This window comes from Balaenoptera borealis (genome assembly GCF_965194805.1).
Source record: "Balaenoptera borealis genome assembly, contig: HAP1_SCAFFOLD_785, whole genome shotgun sequence".
NCBI lineage: Eukaryota > Metazoa > Chordata > Mammalia > Artiodactyla > Balaenopteridae > Balaenoptera > Balaenoptera borealis.
The window spans coordinates 328,458-350,465 of NW_028123416.1; the positions used below are offsets into that span (position 1 = coordinate 328,458).

Below are 22,008 nucleotides of genomic sequence, written 5' to 3' on the forward strand. Positions count from 1 at the left end.
AGTCTTCCCACCCAAAAGCTTGCTCTGCCCATGCACCGGCATGCCAGGGAGTTAATGCCCCAGGAGCAGCTCCCTACCACGACAGGCATATTCGGGGCACCTGCTCTTCTCGGCCTCCCAAGGCCCCTGAGCTCCTGGGCCCTCCTCACAGGCCTCGGGGGCGCCTCCACAGCGCAGACTCCTGAACCCGAGCTCCCCGGCTGTGTCCCACAGCACCACGTGGCCGGCATGCTTCTCCTCTTCTCCAAAGCTTCCTCCCCCTTCCCTCCACTCCTCCCCACCGAGTCTCCTTCTTTCTCCCTCCCCCTCCTCCTCCACCCCTAGGGGGTCACTGGGCAGTCCAACCACTTCCCCAGTTACCCCAGCCACAAGCAAGTCCACTCCCTTCCCAGGTCCTGTGTATTTTATCTCCGGAATGATCAAAGCTGCCCGCCCACTCCTCGCCCACAGACACGTCCTGTGCAGGCCACTCCTATCTACACAGCAAGAGGCTCCTGAGGGTTTTCCCGTGGTGAGCCTTGCCCCGTGCGGGCCAACCTCCAAGTCACAGCTAATGGGAATGCTGGAAATCCTCCCATCAGTCAGGAATCAGCAGAAGCCCCCCGCTTTCATGAAGCCCTTTTACATTCTCTGGCCCTGGGCTTCTCCTGTTAGGACCAGAAGCTACTTTCCACCTTGTGTGAGAGTTGGCCTTGCCTGGGCCCCATCTCTGGCCAACCTCAGAGGTCCAGAGAGGCCGGTGCAGGCCTGGCACAGTGGGGGCACCCAGGAAATGCTCACTGTTCAGACAAAGACGAGGGATTAAGCTGCTGAACAGAGGGATGGATGAGGAGGTGGAAGAATCAATGAATGGGGAGACAGTTACATGTACAGGTGGGTGGTCAAGCGTGTGGATGGATAAACAGGGCTGACGGACGGGGATGGATGGATAGAGGGTGAGTAGAGGGATGGTTCGTTTAGGTGGGTGAAAAATGGTTAGATGAGTTGGGCGAGTGGATTAGTGAATGGATGAATAGATGGATGGATGAGTGAATGGATGGATGGATTGAGTGGATGGATGGATGGATGGATGAATGGATGGATGGATGGACGGATTGAGTGGATGGATGGATGGATGGATGGATGGACGGACGGACGGACGGATGGACGGACGGATGGATGGACGGACGGGTGAGTGAATGGACGGATGAGTGGATGGATGGATGGATGGATAGACTGAGTGGACGGATGGATGGGTGGGTGGATGGACAGATGAATAGATGGATGGGTAGGTGGGTGGCTGCATGGCTGGGGGGATGAATGGATGGAAAGATGGCTGGCTGGGTTGGGTGGGTGGGTGGGTGGGTGGATAGTTAGATGGATGGGGGGATGTGTGGAACTAATGGATGGATAATGGGTGAGTGAGAGGTCAAACGGGCGGGTGGATGGGTGGGTGGGTAGGTGGACACAGAGATGAGTGGGTGGGAGGGGGCACAGATGAGCGTCCGACTGGACGGATGACTGCCTGGACAGGTGCATATCCGCGACCTTAATCTTACCTCTGGAATCCTGTCTCCTAAGTGACGGTGCTCACCAGGCAAGTGACTGTCTTCAAGGCTGCACGAGCAGCAGCTGCCATTTCCCAGGCAGCAGCTGGAGAGGACTCAACGGCTGGAAGGCCCTGAAGTTAACACAGCACAATTACCATTCTCCTTGGGGGAGCTCATCGGTCACAAACCTCCACACAAACCCCCATTTCTGCTTGCTTTGCCCAGGACCCCAGGGGAGGTAGAGGGGGCCTCCAGCCCATCCCAATGCCCCAAAGCTTCACAGCCCGTGAGCCTGTCCACAACAACCCCTCGGACCCAGAGAAGGGCGGAACAAGGCGGGCCCCCAGAGAAAACGACCGCTGGTAGCTACTGAGTGCCCTCTGCATGCCAGACACTTGGTAGTTGCTTCACGGACGTCAACTCAGGTAAGCCTCACGACAGCCCCAAGAAGTTGGACCCCCTGCTGTTCCCGTTGCAGAGGCATGGGCAACGCGGGGACTCTCCTCAGGTCACGGAGGACCTCGGGGCCCAGCCTGCGCGCCTGGCCACCTGCAGAGCCTTCCCCACGCCCCCCACGGGCCCCGCTGTGGGCGGACGGCCCCCGCCTTCCACGGCAGTGCGCCGCGAGGTCGGGGCAGAGAGCAGCGGGAAGGGGCTCGGGAGCCTTGGAGGTGAGCCAGCCCAAGATGCCCCGCCACCCCTGCCCCCCCGGCCACGGCCCCCATGCAGGCCGCCCTCTCGCAGCCGACGCCGGCGGGGGTCCACAGTGGCACTGGATTTCCCGGCTGGGACTAAGGGAACTGCTGTGAGTCAGCCCACAGCACAAGCCTCCTGGGGCAGTGCCAGCCGTGGGTTTAGAAGCGCACAGACCTGGGCTCCAGTCGCAGCTCCGCCCCGCACGGGCTGTGTGACCGTGGGTGCGTCCCTCCCCGGCTCAGGGCTTCTGCTCGCTCTGGTAGCGGTGGCCTAGCTGGTCCCGCTTCACTCCAGGCTCCCACCTCAAGACGCCCAGTCCTCGGCCCCTGCTTCCCCACCCTCACTGTTCCTAGAGCAGCAGCCAGCGGCCCTGCCGTAGCCCCTCTCAGCTGTTTCCTTCTAAAGCCAATGGAGGCTCCATCCCAGACCCCCACCACGCAGCTGGACTCCCGACGGCGAGGACCTGTTCCCGGGTCACTGACTCTCATCCTTCCCCTGGAGTGGACGCCCACTGTGCCCGGCCCTGTGTGCTGGGCTCTCGGCTTCAGTCATTCCAACCTTTGCAGTCCACCCTGAGGGACAGACAGGGAAACTGAGGCTGAGGGAGGTGAGGTGACTCGCGCCGGGTCACCGAGAGCTGGAACTCTGAGCAGAGGAGGTGTCACAGGGCCGTGGGGAGGGAAGGGGGCGGTTAGCAGGTAGAGCACCTGCCCTCCCCACTTCCCGTGGTCACTCAGCCCGCCTGCCCCAAGCCCTCTCAGCCTCTGGCTCCCTGCTTCCGGGAAGGGGCTTTCTCCTGTGAGGGAAGCAAAACCAGCTCCATCCTACACAGGAGGAAACGGAGGCTCAGATCAGAGAAGGGCCTTGCCCAAGGTCACAAAGCCACGGAGTGAGTGGCAGCTTGGAGACAAGAGCCCAGGATCCGACACCCCGTCCAGCGCTCCCCCTGCCCCTGCAGTGGCCATGGCCCACGAGACGTGACCCCAACCCTCTGGAGTTCACCAAACGCTTTCCTGGGTGGCGGTCACAGTCCTGGACAGGGGAGGCCGGAGCAGGGGCAAGGTCTGCAGGTGACAGGGGTGACCGGATGTGACAGTGAGACCGTCCCTCAGCCTCCCAGCAAGGGAGGGGGGCCCCTGCTCCTCCCCCAGGGCCGTCCTGTCAGCCAGGGGCGAGGCACTTCCCTTTCCTGCCCGGCCTCCCCACGGATGTGCCTGTGAAATTCAACTTGGGGGGGAGGTGTGCGCTGAGCACAGGCCCGGCACCACGTGGCTCTGTCACCACCATCACAGCCTCCCTTGGAGCGGCGGGGCCCAGGGTCCAGTGAGCTCCCAGCCCTGCATTCGAGGCCTGATCGCTCCCCAGCTCCCAGTGGGAACTTCCCTGGGCCTCAGGCTTCTCATCTGCAAAATGGGTAGATCCCACCTGCTTGGGGAGGCCGTGAAGAAGGTAGACCGAGGCCCTGCCCCAGCGTCCGGTGCGCAGCAGACACGCGGTAAGCACCAGCCCTCCCAGTGTTCTCTGAGGGGTCTTCCTGCTCTGACAACCATCCGGATGCCCGACACGACGGGAAGCTGGGGCATCCCGGACCCCCCCCCCGCCCCGTGCAGCCTGGTGTGATGCTCTCAGGACGCGTCCAACAGGCAACGAAGCAGGAGAGCCTGAGCTCTGCGGGTGCAGGGGCCTGGCTGTCCCGCGCCTCTGTGCCACGGGTGTCATCGCCGGCAGGGGTGCCCAGTAAACGCTGGCCACAGCAACCACGGTGACCACGGCCCCTCAGGCCCCTCAGATTCCATGGCCTGGAGACAGGCTGCACGCACTGACCACAAGGATAGGCTGCACCAAGCGGCCGGGAGGGACAGGTGTCCACCCTCTGAGCCCCGAGGTGAAGCCAGGGCAGGAAGTTCTGGCCCCCACGGCGGATGACAGGTCATGCCAGGCACCAGGGAATGTTTCCGAGGGTATTTTTATCTTGAGAACATCCTTCCCTGGGGGGTAGGGGCAGGAGAGAGACAGGGTGTCCTTGGCCCCAGGCCCCTGGAAGCAGCAGAGGACATAGACCCCTGGTGCCCTTTGCTAGAGTGGCCATTACACACAGTGCCCCATCCCTGGGCTTCCTTGGGTCCCAGGAGCAAGTGGGACCTGGAGGGTCTTGGGGTTTTCTTGGGGTTCCCAGCTCTGCTCAAACTCACTGTGTGACCTAGGGTAGGCCCCTGTCCCTCTCTGGGCCTCCCTCTGGCAGGCAAGCTTTCCTGAGGGCACCAGGGACTTGGCGATGGACCAGTAGTGCCCGCCTGCAAGGGGCGCCCCCACCGAGCAGGAAGACAGCGAGTTACGCAGCAGACACAACAGGCAGGATCAGGGCCGCGGTCAGAGCCCTTGGAGCCCAGGGGAGGTGTGTGACCCAGTCGGGGGCAGGGCCTCCCTGGAGAGAGCCCGGCTGAGACCGACCACAGCACGGCGCAGGGCACTCCGGGTCCCACGGGTCAGGGTGCACATCGGCTCTGCTCTTCCCACACTGGGCCCCGGGCAGCCCCACCCAACTCCGAGCCTCCCTGTTCCTACCTGCAAACGAGGGGGCTGGCCCTTCCGGTCCCAGCACTCAGGATCCTAAGGATTTGGGGCTGAGGCGGGTACAGAGAGACAGGCAGGGGCACCCCTTGTCACCCTAATACCAGTGAGGGCGGAGGTGTGCTGAGTGCCTGTGGGCACAGGCATTACACTGACGCCTGCAGAAACGGAGGCTCGGAGAGGCCCTGTGAGTCATTTTAATGAGCTTGGACTTGACCCCAAGGGCACTGGGGTGCCAGAGAAAGTATAAATTCTGGGGCAATACGGCTTGCGTTCAAATCTTGTCTCTGTCCCTTCCTGGGTGACCCTGGGCAAGTCATATAACCCCCTGAGTCCAGTTTTCTCACCTGTGAGATGGGATTAATAATGTTATCTGTCTATGGGTTCATGATGGGGTTTCATCAAGTTAGTACAAGGAGCTGGAAATGTCCTGGTCCCCCACGCCCTCCCCTCATCACATCTCTGAGCCCCTGACTCACTCTGAAGAGGGGCCACAGGTCCCTGGAGGGCCTGGACTGGACCTTACCTCCAAGCAGGAAAGAGAGACCAGATGGAGAGGATGGGAGGGACCCAGTGAGCAAAGGCACCATGGTGTCTATTTTTCTTACAGCTGTAATTTTTCAAGCTTCAACTTAATTCAAGCCTCAGACATTTTCTAAGTGTGCAGAGGAGAGCATGGACCTGAGATAGTGGCAAGAAACAGCCTGGGACAAGAAAGACCATGAAAGAAAAGGCTGGAAAATTTGCCAACATAAAAATATTTATGACATTGCTTATCAAAACCCATTATAAGCAAAATAAAAGGTAAATGATAGATGTTTGTTATAAAAAGGATTGATGTACTTAATATATAAAGGGTTCTTATAAATCAACAAGAAAAAAGGACACAGTAGGAATGATCGTGTGATCCTGCGATCCTCAGTGGGTGACGTCTCAGGAATGTCCACACCTAGAGCCTCAGCATGAGCTGGCCCCTCACCATGGAAGGCCCCGCTCTGCCTTCCATCTTTCAAGCTCAAAGCATGCCTCCTCTACGAAGCCTTCCAAGATTTCCCTGGAGTTCCTCCCGCTCCTTGCCAGGTCCCCACAACATCTTTCTTGGACCCCTGGCACCAAATGCCTAGCTTCTCCGAGTGCCTGGCATTGCATCTGAGAATGTTCCAGGTGAGACAGCCCAAACGTCTCTGACCAAGGAGGAAGTAAGTCACGGAAAAGAGCACTGTGTCCACAGTCACCAGGCTATGAGCCACGGTTCCAAGCCCAGCATCCAGGGGTCCTGCCTCTGTCCCTCTGCATCCAGCCACCTCCTTCCTAAGGGGCCCTCCCAGCCAGCGGCTGCCTAGCTTCACAGCAGGCTGGGCCCAGCATGAGGCCTTCCAGGCAAAGGCAGGCAGAACACGGCCTGACCCCCGGCCGCTTGCTGGGGGAGCACAGGGACAGCTGTTTTCTCAGCTTCCCTCCTCTTCCCCTCCTCACTGTGTAAGTCTGGCTTTATTTTGGGAACAGAAGATTCGTTGGGAGGGCCTGACAGACCTCTGAGCGCTGGGGTTCACCCTGGCATGGGCTGGAGGCTGTGCTCGGAGATCAGGAGTCTGGGAAAACAGGGTGGGCTTCCGGACAACCCACCACTCCACCCAGGGTCCCCTTGACAGCTCGGCCCCGGGGGCACTGCCAAGGCCTGGGCCTCCACCTGCTTACCGGACCCGCACTCGGCACTCACTCGCTCTGCAGACACCTGCTGGGCCTCCGCTATGTGCACACACGGTGCTCAGGGCCGAGATCCAAGTGGGACAAGGCAGACAAAAAACACGCTGGGGAGAAAAGAACCCGCGTCACTCCAGAGGCAGCGTGGGCATAGGAAGACCTTTCCGAGGAGGTGACATTTGACTCGAGGCCTCAGGAGGACAGAATGTGGGAACAGTGTTCCCAGAAGTGGGAACAGCAAGGACAAAGGCCCTGAGGCTGGAACACTGCTCCATGTGTTCAAGGGACTCAAGGGGGGGCAGTGGGGCTGGAGCCGAGGGTGCCAGAAGGGAGAGAAGGTGACGCGGGAGGGAGCGCTCAGAGGGAGCACCGCCCTGCCTGGGACACACGGCCATCAGGCCGATGGGGGCAGCCGAGCTGCCTCTTTCTCATCTGCCAGTGGCAATTACAATCCACATCCCAGAAATGGCTTTCAGAGGAAACGCTTCCGCCTCCTGCCTTGCACGAGACCGAGGCTCAGCGTGGGACAGCACCAAGCTGGAGGGCGCCCGACCTTCTGACCCACCGCGGCCTCCCACGCTTGTGGCCTCAATGCCACACACGCTTTTCCAACCCCACAACTTGAACTGTACACGTGAACACTGTGACACGTGCTACCTCAGCTCACACTGCGGTTCCTTCAGACAGTCGCAACAGACCGGGGCTCAGAGAGGGTGAGCGCCATGCCCAGGGCCACACAGCTGGTCCACCCAGAGCTGGGTGGGAATCATCTGAACCCAGATTCAGGGCCATGGGAACAGAGACCCGGGAACTGACCACACATGTCTGGCCCTGGTGTCTCCAGGAGAAACCACAGTCTCTCCAAGGGGCTCAGGACCGCCTCCTACAGGAAGCCTTCTGTCTGGCTGCCTCCCCCTCATGGCCAACTGGTGCTGTGGGAAGGCAGGGGCCGCTGAGAGCCCAAGACTGGTGGGGCAGGGCCTGGTGTCTGGATCCTATTAGGCCCTGATGTGCTGTGTGACCTTGGCTTGAGCCACCAGCCCTCTCTGAGCCTGCGCCCAGGAAGAGGAGGTAGATTTGCGGCGGGGCGGGGGCGGGGGGGCGCGGTTCCTGGTGCAGGGGGTGTGAGCAGCAGGTCTCTGCCCCAAGAGCAGGAAGGGTGGCCACTGAGAGCCCCAGGAAAAGCTTCCTCACACCTGGAGCTTTTATTTAGCACCAACTGTGTGCGCCTCTCAACAATCCTATGAGACACTGCCCGAAGAGGAAGCAACAGGGTCAGAGAGAGAATGCAGTGCCCCAAGGCCACAGGCCAGTCAGTGCCTGGGGCTGCGCCGTCCTCAGGCAGGGAGTCCTGGAGAGGTTGTGTGCACCCAGTGGCCGGGGTGCGTGGCCAGAAGCCGGGGGAATGGTGAGGCTGCTCCGGCCTTCACCTTCACGCCAGCACCACCAGCGGCTGGGGGCCTGTGAGACCCCCCCACACCTGGTCCCGACCTCCGCCAGCTCCACCTTGCCCTCCTCCACCTCTAAGGCACGTGTTTACATGACTAATGCCTGCCTCAGTTTCCACATCTGTAAAAGGGGCCCAATTCTACTGCCTGCCTAGTACAGCTGTTAGTCTACGCACAGGGCGCAGGGTCGGGTCCAGCACACAAACATGCTCGTGGGTGCACACATCCTGCATGGACACACGGCCTGGGGTGTGGGTACGTGTTATTCCAGGAGCGTCGTGGTACGTACACACCTGGTCTCACTTTGTTTCCCCAGAAACAGGTTCTGCGTCTAGTATTTGGGGGCAGGTAGTTTACTTGGGAGGTGGACCCAGAGAGGTGACCAGGGAAGGGCAGCAGCGGGAAGGGAGTGCCATGGGAGGCGGGGCTGCAGCGGCCTGGAGTCTGGATGCTGCGTTTCATCCCACAGCTGTGCAGCCGCAGGCGGCACTCACACAGGGACCAGGGCACGAGGTACGAAGCCGGCGGCCCGCTGCTCACACCGGGCAGCGCACGTCTGCGCGTCCCTGCTCCCCCGCGGGAACACACGCAAAGGCACGTGGGCTGTGTCCTCACAGGAATGCATCTGTGCCTACGTCACGCCGAGGCTGGACACATGGGGTGAGTCTCCGTGCGCCTGCTCTTGCACATGTGTATGCGTATGTGGGAGCTGTGTGTGCGCACACGTGTGCACAAGGTATGGCACAGGCATGCACACATGTTCAGGCTACGTGCATGTGCACGCACCGAAGTCCCTCACCCGACCCTGGCCGTGGCCGTGGGGTGGTGGAGATGGTCTGGTCACCTTGGTAACTGGCTAAGCTGGGGCAGCCTTGCTTCAAAAGAAAAAAAAAAAAAATCAAACCACTGAACACAAAGAGGAGAAGGAGCTGGAGGGTTGTGAGGGTGAGGCTCAGCCCCAGGCTCCGCTCACGGCTCCCACCGCAACCCACCCACCTGTCCCGACCCAGCGAGGGCCGCCACAGCCAGGACACAGGTCCCAGGAAGCAGCGGGCGGACAGTCCCTGGTGTGGGGGGTCCCTTCAGAGTCCCGGGGAGCCCACCGGGATGGCAGCAGTCAGGGACTGGGCGGGCCCCACTCTGCAGACTCACCGAGCCCCGGAAGAGGGCACCCTAGACACCAGGCGCTTTGCAAACCAGGGGACGCTGGGCCGAGCCGCCCACAGTCACCCTCTCTGGACAATGAACGCACTAACTGCATGCGCTGCCCCGTGGCCAGTGCATTAGCCCAGATCATGTGATGATTGATTCACGAGCTCCTATCCCCTTCCCATCCCCGAGGCCAGCTCGGCAGCCTCGCTGCCTCTGCTGGGTGGGGAGGGAGGGCCCGGCCAGACGCTTCCCTATCTCGCTCACAAACATTGCACGCTATTTATATCTCATCAGACAGCGTGCACGGGGATGAAACCGCCGGTGCTCCGCGCCCCGCGAGCAGCCAGGAGCTGAAACCCCGACACGGGCTGCATCAGGCAGAAGTGCGAGGTGCTCACACCCTTGCTCAAGAGCCTGGGCCGCCGGACCTGCGCTCACACCTACAGGGGCTTTGCCCTACCTGCCTCCCTGTGTCCTGAGAAAGCCCTGTAAGGAAGAGTCTGCTGTTGTCCCCATCTGACAGATGAGGAAACTGAGGTTTGGAGAGCTGAAGTGACTTAGCCAAGGCCACACAGCCTGTAGGATGCAGAGCTGGGGACCACACCCAGCCAAGCCGCCCCAAAGCCTGGGCCTGTACTGCACAGCATTTGACCTCCCTAACTGAGTCCCAGAGCAGCCCTCTGAGGGGGGCATCATTATGATTCCTGTTTTACAGAAGAGGAAACTGAGGCTCAGAGAGGTGAAGTGACTTGCCCAGGGTCACACAGCCGGGAACGGAAGCCAGATGTGTGACCCTGACTGATAACGCGCCCCAATCCACGCCCTGCGTGACCCCCGGACGCGTGCAGGGAACAGCCCCAGGGGGATGAGAATGGCTCAGAGCAGTCTGTCCCCGCGGCTACCTGAAGCAGAAGCCACGTGGGGCCCCTTCACGTTGTGAGGCGGCCCTGCCTCAACGCCCAGCCCTCCTTCCAGACACCAGTGGAGGGCAGCTTGCCTGGTCCTGGTACCTCCAAGGACCCAGCTACCAGCACAGGGACGAGTGTGAAGGGCCCTCGAATCCTAGTGCTGACCTCTGGTCATCACCGTCACAGAGCAGGGGCCCCTCGCCCGGCCACATCAGCATTCGAGCAGGGGACGCTGGAAACCCGCTGCCGACCTCCACCCCCTGGGCATCCCGCGACCCTGGCTCCTCCTGAGACCCTGGGAACCGAGCCAGCTAGAGCTCCGGAGGGCGGTGCGGCCACCTCTCGGCTCCCGAGCGCCCTCATCTGTGAGACAGGCACTAACAGGCCCTCTGGGGGGGGGGGGGCATTCCAGACGTGGTACCCAGCACAAGGCCTTCACACAAGAACCCCTCAGCAAGTGGTCATGCCGTTGGCTTTCACGTCGTTGGCAAAGCACGAAGCAGCCTACCCGCTGAACCACAGAGCTGCACGGGCTTCGCGGGGTGCCAGTTCTGAGTTCAAATTCCAACTCTGACTCCTTGGTTGTGTGTCTCACGCACCTGGCAGCCCCCCTCTGAGCCCTGGTGTCCCTGCCTTCCCCAAGGGCCTGTCCAGGTGTGCTCCAGCCTCAGCGAGCACTTGAGAGCCAAATAGCCCCTCACCCCACCCGACTCCAAGGCCAGGGCAGCTGGCACCTCTGAGCGACACCTCGGCCCGGGCCTGGCCGCGGGGGCCCAAAGAGCGACTACACGACGTATCTCCTCACCCCCAGCCTGGAGTCCTGAGCTTCTAGATCTGACTGTCACCCAGCACAGGGCCGGGCACGAGCAAGGGCAGATGTCGGTAAGGAGTGCGCAAGCTCTCTGGGCACCTACCACACGCCTACCTGGAACCCGGGGACTTTACCTGGATGCTCTCATTTAAGCCTCATGAGAGTCCTGCTTTGACATCGGAGGAAACCGAGGCACAGGAAGACAGCCTCTGAACATTGGAGACCATGTGGGCTGCAGCCCAGACCCCACCCCCTTCTCTGTTCCGCCTGTGGGGTGGCAGGAGAGGCCAGCACTAGTGACCGGCAATGCTGCAGTGGGGACGGCTCCCTTGACTCTGTGGGGATGGTCCCCTTGACCCTCGGTGGCACCCCCGGCCCCGAGCTTTGGGAAGCCACGTCCTGGCCCAAACGCAGGGCCCTCAGTGCTCGGCGTGGCAGCTGGAAGGTGGAGTAGTAGGTGCATGGGGGCTGCACTCCCAGCCTCTGCAGCCTCATCTGTATAATGGGTGGTAGGGACAAGCCTGGCACCTGGCCAAGTGGGCACTCAGCCATCAGCTATGGAAGGGAGGGCTGAAGGGCCCCTAACGGCCCAGGGTCCACCAGTCTCCCGCCACTCAGGCCTCCACCTCCTACTGGCAGGTCAACCCAGACAGGGGTCTGAGACCCCCAGAGGGGCATTAAAGGTCCCAGCACCAGATTGATGGCCATCAGACAGTGATGGCCCCATAAGCAAGGAAGAAAAGGCACCCCAGGCCTTGCACAAAGGCAGGGAGTTGCAGAGACTCTGTGCCCACAAGGAAGGGCGGCACAGGGGCGGGGGTGAGCAGGGCCAGCCCTGAGAGTAGCCAGCGACGCGGGGGCAGACCGCATGGGGCCCTGAAGCTGGGCTTCTGACGGCTGCCCCATCAGCCACAGCCAGACTCCTAGACTGAGGCTCAGAGGAGCACCTTGGGCCTCAGAAAATCCCTTAACCTTTCTGAGCCTCATGCCTTCCTCTGTAAACGGGGGTAGAGAGTACTGGCGCCTTCCGGGGTCACCACAGGAAAGCAATGTGTCAACACCCACCAAAGCCCAAAGCAGCACGAGCTTCCAGGAACGTCCTTTCCTGAGACCCCGGAGCCCACACTCTCCCTCCAGCCAGGGGGGCGCGACAGGGGAGCCATAGATCCCACGAGCCGGGGAGACGCTGGGAGCAGAGCGATGGGACAGGAGACAACGGAAGACACGGGGACCTAAAAGTTACCGAGGGTCAAAACACAGAGCACGGGGCGGTGGGGGCCAAACCCACCCGCGCTGCCCACGCACGGCGGCACGGCCCTACCCACCTGTGCCATCGGTCATACCCGCCTCACTGGTCACAGCACACGCGCTCCTCATGCCCGCTTACACACTCAGACACGCGCCCGCCACACAGTCAGGGTCCTGCACGGCCGCAGCACACACAGCCAAGCACCCCGCACCGTCCACACCTCTCTACACAGTCTGCCGTTCAGACGGCCTGACCCCGCCTACCCGGCTGGCCCCAGGCCCACCCTCTGAACCCACGTGCTTGGGCTCCACCCCCGAGCATGCTGTGCTGTAAGGAGGGGCACAGAAAGGAGGGTGGGGGTCCACGAGACCCTCCACTCCTGCAGCACCAGCCCCCAGACCACGGGGAGCCAGGTGGCTGGGACTCCCTCCGAATCCAGCCACCGGCACAGCCCTGATGGGAGCTCCTGCAGGCTCCTCGGCGCTGACAGGCTGACTGGGGGGGGGGGAGGGATCAGCTGGGCCCCCGCCTCCCACCCGGAGCAGCTGCAGCCTTTGTGGGGTGCAGAGGGAGGGGCTCCTGTCCGCTGCCGGCCTTTCTGTCCTCCCAGCAGCAGGCAGACCCACCCTTCCCCGGAGAGCCCATGCCTGCTGGGCACACACACGTCCACATCTGTGCCCCTCCACTGAGCACACACTGAGCACCTACTGTGTGCCAGGCCTGCGGGACCCCGAGTGGGTGGCGCGACTCCCACGGCACGCCCAGGGACCCGGGGCCCGGGGGGCTCAGCCCCTCGACACAGATCACCTTGGTTCACTGCGATCCACTTTTATGAGGAGACACGTGAAAGAGACATGAGCCCAAGTGCAGCCTGCCAGACCCCGGCCAGCTCCTCCGGGCTCACGCTGCTGCCCTCGTGCTGCTGCTCCTCGAGCCCAGTGAGCCGCGTCCACCCCGGCCTCTCCCCCAGGCCCCCTCCCAGCTCCTCCCCAATCCCGTGAGGGTCTCTGCTCAGACGGCCCGACCCTCTCACATGTTCCCTGCTCACTAATTCAGGAGTCTATGCTCAGTTGCCCATGGACATGTGAGGGCAGGGATTCTCTTTTTTTCTCAAGAGTGGTTTTTAGAGCAGTTTTAGGTTTACAACAAAACTGAGGGGAGGGCACAGAGTTCCCACGTACCCCGACCCCGCACGTGCACAGCCTCCGCATTGGCAACATCCGTCAATACAGCGGGACCTTTGCTGCCATCAGTGAACCTGCGTCGACAGGTCAACACCACCCGAAGTCCACAGTTTATCTCAGGGCTCACTCGTGGTGCTGCACTTTCTGTGGGTTTGGACAAATGTACAAAGACTTGTATCCACCACGGCGGTGCCACACAGAACAGCTCACTGCCCTAAATATCCCGGGCTCCGCCTGTCCATCTCCCGTTCTCCACCCCTGGCAACCACTGATCTGCCTGCTGTTTCCACAGTTCTGCCTTTTCCAGAATATCATATAGCTGGAATCACACAGCAGGTAGCCCTTTAGGACTGGCTTCTTTCACTTAGTCATATGCATTTAGGGTTCTTCCATGTGTTTCCATGGCTTGACAGCTCATTTCTTTTTAGTGCTGAAAGACACTGCATTGTCAGGACGGACCACGGTTTATTTATCTATCACCTACTGAAGGACATCTTGGTTGCTTCCAAGTTTTGGCAATAATTAATAAAGCTGCTATAAACATCTGCGTGCAGCGTTTGGTGTGGATATAAGTTTTCAGCTTCCTTGGGTAAATACCAAGGGTTAGAGTTAGGGTTGCTGGGTCATACGGTAAAGTATGTTTAGTCTTGTAAGTAACTGCCAAACTGTCTTCCAAAGCGACTGCACCATTTTGCATTCCCATCAGCTGTGGTGAGAGTTCCTGCGGCTCCACATCTTCATCAGCCATTCTAAAGGAATGCAGTGGTATCTTACTGTTGTTTTAACTTACATTTCCCTGCTGACAAATGATGTGGAGCATCTTTTCTTTTTTTTTTTAATATTTATTTATTTGGCCACACTGGGTCTTAGTTGAGGCACACGGGATCTTCGTTGGGGCACGCGGGATCTCTCTTTGTGGCACGTGGGCTTCTCTCTAGTTGTGGCGTGCAGGTTTTTCTCTCTCTAGTTGTGGCACGTGGGCTCCAGAGCACGTAGGCTCTGTAGTTTGCGGCACGCGGGCTCTCTCGTTGATGTGCACAAGCAGCTCAGTAGTTGTGGCATGTGGGATCTTAGTTCCCTGACCAGGGATCAAACCCACGTTCCCTGCACTGGAAGGCGGATTCTTTACCACTGGCCCACCAGGGAAGTCCCTAGAGCATCTTTTCATATGTTTACTTGCCATCTGTATATCTTCTTTGCTGAGGTGTCTGTTCACATCTTTGGCCCGTTTTTTCCTATTGTCTGTTTGTCATTTGTTCTCTATTGTTGAGTTTCAAGAATTCTTTATTTTGGATAAGAGCCCTTGATCAGATGTGTCTTTTGCAAATATTTTCTCCCTGTCTGTAGCTTGTCTTCTAATTCTCTCAACATTGTCTTTCCCAGAGCAGAAGTTTTTAATTTTAATGAAGTCCAGCTTGTCACTTATTTCTCTCATGGATCATGCCTTTGATATTGTATCTAAAAAGGCATAACCATACCCAAGGTCATCGAGGTTTTCTCCTACTCTATCTTCTAGGAATTTCATAGCTTTGTGTTTTACATTTACATTTATGATCCATTTTGAGTTAATTCCTGTGAAGGGTGTGTGGTCTGTGTCTAGATTAACTTCTTTGCGTGTGGACGTCCAGTTCTTCCAGCACCACTTGTTGAAAGACTATCCTTGCTCCACTGTGTTGCCTTTGCTCCTTTGTCAGCAATCTGTTGACTATATTTGTGCGTGTCTATTTCTGGGCTCTCTACTTTGCTCCATTGATCTGTCTGTTCTGTTGCCAACCCCACACCGTCTTGATTTCTGTAGTTTTATCGTAAGTCTTTTCTTAGAAATAAATTTATTTATTATTTTTAAAATTTATTTATTTTTGGCTGTGTTGGGTCTTCGTTGCTGTGCGCGGGCTTTCTCTAGTTGCGGCGAGCGGGGGCTACTCTTCGTTGCAGTGCGCGGGCTTCTCATTGCGGTGGCTTCTCTTGTTGCGGAGCACAGGCTCTAGGTGCATGGGCTTCAGCAGTTGTGGCATGTGAGCTCAGTAGTTGTGGCATGCAGGCTCAGTAGTTGTGGTGCATGGGCTTATTTGCTCCGCGGCATGTGGGATCTTCCTGGACCAGGGCTCAAACCCGTGTCCTTTGTATTGGCAGGTGGATTCTTAACCACTGCACCACCGGGGAAGTCCCTATAGTAAGTCTTTAAGTCAGTTAGTGTATTTGTTCTTCTCCTTCAGTACTGTGTTGGCTGTTTCGGGTCCTTTGCCTCTCCATATAAACTTTAGAATTAGTTTGTCAATATCCATAAAATAACTTTCTGGGATTTTGATTGGGAATGCATTGAATCTATAGATCAAGTTGGGAATAACTGATGTCTAACAATATTGAGTCTTCCTATCCATGTACATGGACTATCTCTCCATTTAGTTTTTCTTTGATTTCATTCATCAGGGTTTTGTTGGATTTATACGTCGGTGGTTTATTTGGGGGGGGTGCTAATAGAAATGGTATTGTGATTTTAATTTTAGATTTCACTTTTCACTTGTTTACTGCTGGTATATAGGAAAGTGATTGACTTTTGTACATTAATCTTGTATCCTGCAACCTTGCTATAACTGCTTATTAGTTCCTGGAGTTTTCTTGTCGATTTTTTCATATTTTCTACATAGATGATCATGTCATTCGTGAATAGAGACAGTTTTGTGTCTTCCTCCCCAATATGTACACCTTTTATTTCCTTTTCTTGTCTTATCTCATTAGCCAGGATTTCCAGTACGATGTTGAAAAGCACTGGTGAGAGAGGACTTCTTTGCCTTGTTCCTGATCCTAGTGGGAAAGCCAAGTTTCTCATCATTAAGTATGATGTCAGCTCCAGGATTTTTGTAGGTGCCTTTATCAAGTTGAGAAAGTTTCCCTCTATTCCTAGTTTACTGAGAGTTTTTACTGCAAATGGATGCCGGCAGGGCTTTGTTTTGTCGCCTGGTGTGTCCTGGTGCTTGGAGGAACTGCCAGCCCATGGCAGGCCCTCCGTGATCTCCTCTGGAAGGAACAGGTGCAGGGAAGGGGCTAGCAGGGAGAGGGAGACACCACAGCAATGGCCTTGGGTAGGTGAAGGCAGAGGGGCCAAGTGGCCGTGGGGGACAACAATCCATCCACAGGAAAGGGATGGAGGCATGGTGAGGGGATGCAGGTGGCGGGAGGTGGGAGCTGCAAGGTTCTCCTTTGACTTTCTCAGTAATGAGGAGGCCACACTGTCGGCTGAGACTCCAGGACCCTGGAGAGTCTCAGGAGGCAGGGCCCCGGGACCAAGAGGGCAGGTTCTGGGTGGAAAGGGGGGAGGTCTGGGGCCAGAGCCCCAAGCTTGGAAGCAAGAGAGGGGTCCATGAGGCCCCAGGGCAGTGCAGGCTGCAACTGGACTCAGGAGCTCACATCCTTTAAGTCTGGTTTCCTGCATGTCCAGGAGGGATACGGTGGGCTCAGGAGGCAGGTGGTGGGGGACCAGGGCACCAGGGGTGGTTCTGAAGGGCTCTCTAAGGTCCACTGGCTGGACACTCACCCTGGGAGGCCTCCTGCGGGGCCAGGCCAGAGCCCCTCCCCTGGGGCACCTTCTCTGCTCCACAAGCCCCAGCATCCCCACTTCTGCAGAGACTTCGCTCAGGCCATGTGGATGCACTTCCCCCGCGTCCAAAGTCGAGTGGTGAGTGAATCGGCCGCCCTGCTGTCTCCCCAAGAAGCAAAGGTTCGCGTGCAGGTCTGTGGAAAGCCCAGCGTGCCCACAACGCAGCTACAGGGGGGTGGGGGGGGTGGCTCCCGGACAGATGTGAGCCCCACCACTGCCTAAGAAATGGACAGAGGGGGCATGACCCACACGCTGAGAACTTTAGCAGGGCCTTGGCCTAAATCTTTTCCTTGCATGAGCCTCCCAGTACAGAGTGGGCACTCAGATAATGGTCTTTCTATCCTAGTCCTGTGAGGGTAAAAACGAAGGAGACTGGACCAGCCCCACGTCCTGTGGCTGAGGTCACAGGGGATGGAGGGTGGCAGGTCATTCAGTCCCTCCCCCCTTGGGGCCTCAGTCTCTCCACCTGTAAAGTGGACAGGACTCTGAGAACCCTCTTCCATCATCTAGACTTCTGAAACCGTTCTAACACCGGGCACACACAATCACAGTTTGAACGGGACAGACTTGGCCCCATTTCTCAGAGTAGGGAAGTGAGGCTCAGAGAGGTGAAGCTGGTTCCCTGGAGTCACACAGCAGGGGGGCACAGGGGGCGCCCCATTTAAATGCACGCTAACCTGGCTCATGCCCAACACCGCATCTCCCAGATCCTCAGACCAGGTCTCGGCCTGCCCTCAAGGGAGAGCCCTTCTTAAAGGCCTCCGTGCCTTTGGAGGCACCGGGGGCCCAGCCGTGGGGCTCCTCGGTCTGGCCGCCTGCCTCCCTCAGGACCCCATCATCTCTCAATCCCTGCTCCGCTCCCGGCCAGTACGTTTTGAGAATTAAATGAGATGATGTTCGGGAAAGCACTGAGCGCAGCGCCTGGCACCAGAAGACACCGAGTAAACAGTCGTTTTCATTATTGTTTTGGGTGCCAAGTCTCAGTGAAACATCGTGGCACTTCCTGAGAAATAAAGGCACCCAGCGACACCACGGGCTGCTGAATTCACCACCAAGGCGGGCATTTTGCTGAAGCCCCCAAAATATCCTGACGGTTGCCAGGAGCCAAGGGAGGGGGCCGAGGACACCCAGGCCCCCGGGGCACGTGGCCTCAGGCCAGGGTATCACAGTGGTTTGTCAGCACACCAGCCATCTCCAGAGGGACTCTGCCTGGCGGCCCAGGGATGGGGCCAGGGCAGGGGGGCCAGCAGGAGTGAAACCCAGCCCTCTCCCTCCAGTGAGGAGAAGGCTGGGTTTCTTTTTGCTTTTTTAATAAATTTATTTATTTATTTATTTTTGGCTGCACTGGGTCTTCGTTCCTGCCCACAGGTTTTCTCTAGTTGCGGCGAGCGGGGTGGCTACTCTTCGTTGCGGTGCGCGGGCTTCTCATTGCGGTGGCTTCTCCTGTTGCAGAGCACCGGCTCTAGGCGCACGGGCTTCAGTAGTTGTGGCACGTGGGCTCAGTAGCTGTGGCTCGCGGCCTCTAGAGCGCAGGCTGAGTAGTTGTGGCGCACGGGCTTAGTTGCTCTGCGGCATGTGGGATCTTCCCGGACCAGGGGTCGAACCAGTGTCCCCTACCTTGACAGGAAGATTCTTAACCACTGCGCCACTAGGGAAGCTTGCAGGGAAACCACAACACCCGAGGAGGCCTCTCGGGCTCCAGGCGCAGACGGACTGCTGGCGATGGGCTGGGGCCATGCGATCTCTCTGAGGTTCAGTGTTGGCATCTGGAAATAGGGCAGCTGCTCCCCATCCCTGGGGCTAGCCATGAGGGCCCAACAGGATGAGAAAGGGCCCCGCATATGGCAGGAGCACCACCCAACTCCCAAAGACCTCAACCTGGGGGAGGGCAAAGGTCAGGGAAATAACCGTTCTGCAGGAGCTGGCAGCTGCCGGGAAGGGAATGACAGAAAGGTGTTTCAGCAGGAAGAAACACTCCACTGGCTCTAAAACAGAGGCAGTGGAGGCCACGGTGGGATCCAGGCACGCTCAACTCTCCAAGGGACGGGGACCACCCCCGGAGGGCACAGCGGTGGCAGCTCTAAAAGCTACAAAGCCAGGCTTCCCTGGTGGCGCAGTGGTTGAGAGTCTGCCTCCCAATGCAGGGGACACGGGTTCGAGCCCTGGTCTGGGAAGATCCCACATGCCGCGGAGCAACTAGGCCCGTGAGCCACAACTACTGAGCCTGCGCGTCTGGAGCCTGTGCTCCGCAACAAGAGAGGCCGCGATAATGAGAGGCCCGCGCACCGTGATGAAGAGTGGCCCCCGCTTGCCGCAACTGGAGAGAGCCCTCGCACAGAAACGAAGACCCAACACAACCATAAATAAATAAATAAATAAATAAAATTTAAAGTAATAAGGAGGTACCATTTAAAAAAAAAAAAAAAGCTACAAAGGCACGAGTCCTCCGACCCAGCAGGGCCGCTTCTGGACTTTTTGCTTGGACAGAGCTGGCACGAGGACCTCAGTACCCAGGTGATCATAGCAGCGTTACATGCGATAACAGCCAAGGGCTGGAGGTGCCCCGGAACGAAGCAGGCTCACGAAACAGCAATCCAGCCCAGTGAAGGGAATACTGGGCAGACCTTAAAACCGTTCTGCTCATTGATGTACTAATCAAAGGGGTCATCTACTACACCTCTCCTGTGCATTTTCTTTGATCGCTCCCAGCAGCCTCATGGGGGGAAGAACCGTTAATGCCTCCATTTTGCAGATGAGCAAACTGAGACACAGAACAGTCAAGCAATCTGCTCAAGGACACACAGCTGGTAAGTAGCACAGACCAAGCATACCGTATATGCTTGTGTCTCCAAGATATGTTGCTACAAAATTTTTTTTTCTTAAAAAAGTCACGACACAGGGCAGCATATCCAGGTTGACCATGTGTAATGGGTTGAGTGATGGCTCGCCCAAAATATATGTCCACCCAGTACCTCTGAATGTGAGTTTATTTAGATAAAGGGTCTTTGCAGGTATAACTAAGGATGTGGAGATGAGACCATCCTGGATAAGGATGCCCTGAATCCAATGACAAGTGTCCTCATGAGAGGAGAGAAGACACAGGGAGAGAAGGCCACGTGAAGACAGAGGTGCAGACTGGACGGATGCCAAGGAACCCCAAGGGTCACAGCAGCCACGGGGGCCGGGAGAGAGGCCCGGGGCGGATTCTCGGAGGAAGCAACCCTGCCGACACCTTGATTTCGGACTCTGGCCCCCAGAACTGAGAGACAACAATCTGTTTTGTTTTAAGCCCCCCAGTTTGTGGTGACTTGGTATGAAAGAAAGTAGTACAGACCCCACCGGCTCCCAATCATCCCGCTTCTGTTTCCTCCTCTGGACCTGGCTGATGGACCATCCCATAGGACGGCTGCCCCTGGCAGGGCAGTGCAGACGTGTCGGGGGTGTGGGTTTGTTCAACCACCTCCCCTCGGGTTCCCAGTTCCCAGAGGAGGAGACTGAGACCAGAGGCTCGGGTCACAGCTCCCAGGGGGGGCTGCTCCCCGTCCACCCCCCACCCACCAGTGCTTGATCCGTGGCAGGGTGAGTGGGGGACCCCTGAGACCCACCAGGAGGGCAGCTGGGTCAGGACAGGACCCAGAGCCAGGTCACCTGGCTCTGGAGCCTCAGGGCTGGGGCATCTGCTGTAGGATTGGGGCCAGACCCCACAGGTGCCGCAAGGCTCTAGCTGGCAGGGCCGGCAGAGGAAAGGAAGAGGGTGGCTCGGGTCTCCTCTGCTGTGAAGCCCCGAGGGAGGGGCTGGGCCGTTCCGTGGCTGTCCGGGGACTTTTGGAGGCACCCCCTCCAGTGGTCCTGAAGGCTCCCGGGGCCCGGGGTGGGGGTGGGGGGAACTTGGCTGCCCCAGCCGGGCAGGTGCTCCCGACAGCTTGAGGCACAGCAGGCCGAGGTGATGGGCGCGGGTGAGCCTCCGGCCTGTGTGGCAGAGGGGCCGCGGGCAGGGAGAGCGGAGGCTGCCCTGGCCGCCCTGACCGCAGAGCTGAAGTGGAAAAGGGATGAGAAAACAGATGCCCAGGCGGGGCATGATGTTCACGTCCACTTCACACATGCGGAGACCGAGGCTCGGGACCAGCACAGGGGTGACTAACACCCTCTCAAACTTAGCCTCTCAGACCCTTTCCACAGGGGCCCTCAGTGGAGCCTGAGGGGACGGTCCTTCCGATGCCTCTCAAACCAGGTGACAGGTGTGGCGGTGCTGGCACCCGACAGGAAGCTCAGAGGTGGGTCGGGGGGCACCGAGTCCCCAGCAGAGGCCTGCCCCTGCCGAGGACCTCGGACGAGCAGCCTGGCCAGTGCCTTCCCTGCGGGGCTCAAGCACAGCGCTGGCCTCAGCCTCATATGTGTCCATGCTGGGCCGGGCGGTCCCTGAGGCCAGAGGGGACGGGGCCAGCCCAGGGTCAAGGGCTGGGCTGCAGCAGGGTGAGCTCCCCGCGGTGGCTACACTGCTGGGGAGACTGAAAAGTGCAGGTTCCCAGGCTCCACCCCGGGCCCCACCCCAGGCCCCACCCCAGGCCCTCGGAACCAGAATTTCTGGGGACAGAGCCAGGAGATCTGGATTCTCCAACTGCTTCCCGAGGGGTCTGAGGAAGGAGGTACCCCAGCAAAGATCCAGCAGCTCTCCCGGGACTAAGACACGCCAATTCTGCAATTCCAGGTTCTCTGTCCCAAAGAGGCCACAACTCCATGACTCAGAGCCCATCGCCCAGGAACTTGGGTGGCTGAGTGCTTTCCTAGACTCCACAGCTAAGATGCTGTGGTCCCAAGACTCTGACTCAGCCCTCAAGTCAATCCAAGGAGAGAGGACGAAGCCCCTGAGTATGGGGCCTGGGGCACCAGCAGGGACGGCAGGGACGGGAAGATGAGAAAACACGGAAACAGGGAGGGGGAGAGAGACAGAGAGGGCACTGCAGCTGCTAGCAGGTGTGCACAACCGCATCCACATGTTTGTTAAGCACTCAGACAATCTAAAAGGTTCTCTAATGACAGTCCCCTCAAAAGCATAAAGCTTTGGGGCGGGGGTGAGCGTGAGACAAGGTTTGAGAAAAAGAAATTCATTTTCTGTCCTTACAATCGTGTGATGCTTTACCGTGAGCCTGTAACACTC

The 22,008-nt window shown here is 58.6% G+C and overlaps 1 protein-coding gene across 2 annotated transcripts in view; it reads right to left on the reverse strand.

The window, feature by feature from the left end:
• Positions 1 to 22,008, reverse strand: part of LOC309621649 (ATP-sensitive inward rectifier potassium channel 12) — a 64,736-nt gene that overhangs the window by 36,581 nt on the left and 6,147 nt on the right. Inside the window, exon 2 of one of the 2 annotated variants that reach the window (XM_082409039.1) lies at positions 1,539 to 1,660. The exons of the other annotated variant lie outside the window; for it this stretch is intronic. The gene's annotated coding sequence lies outside the window, so the exon portion shown is untranslated. The remainder of the gene's footprint in view (positions 1 to 1,538; positions 1,661 to 22,008) is intronic. 2 annotated transcript variants of the gene reach the window in all.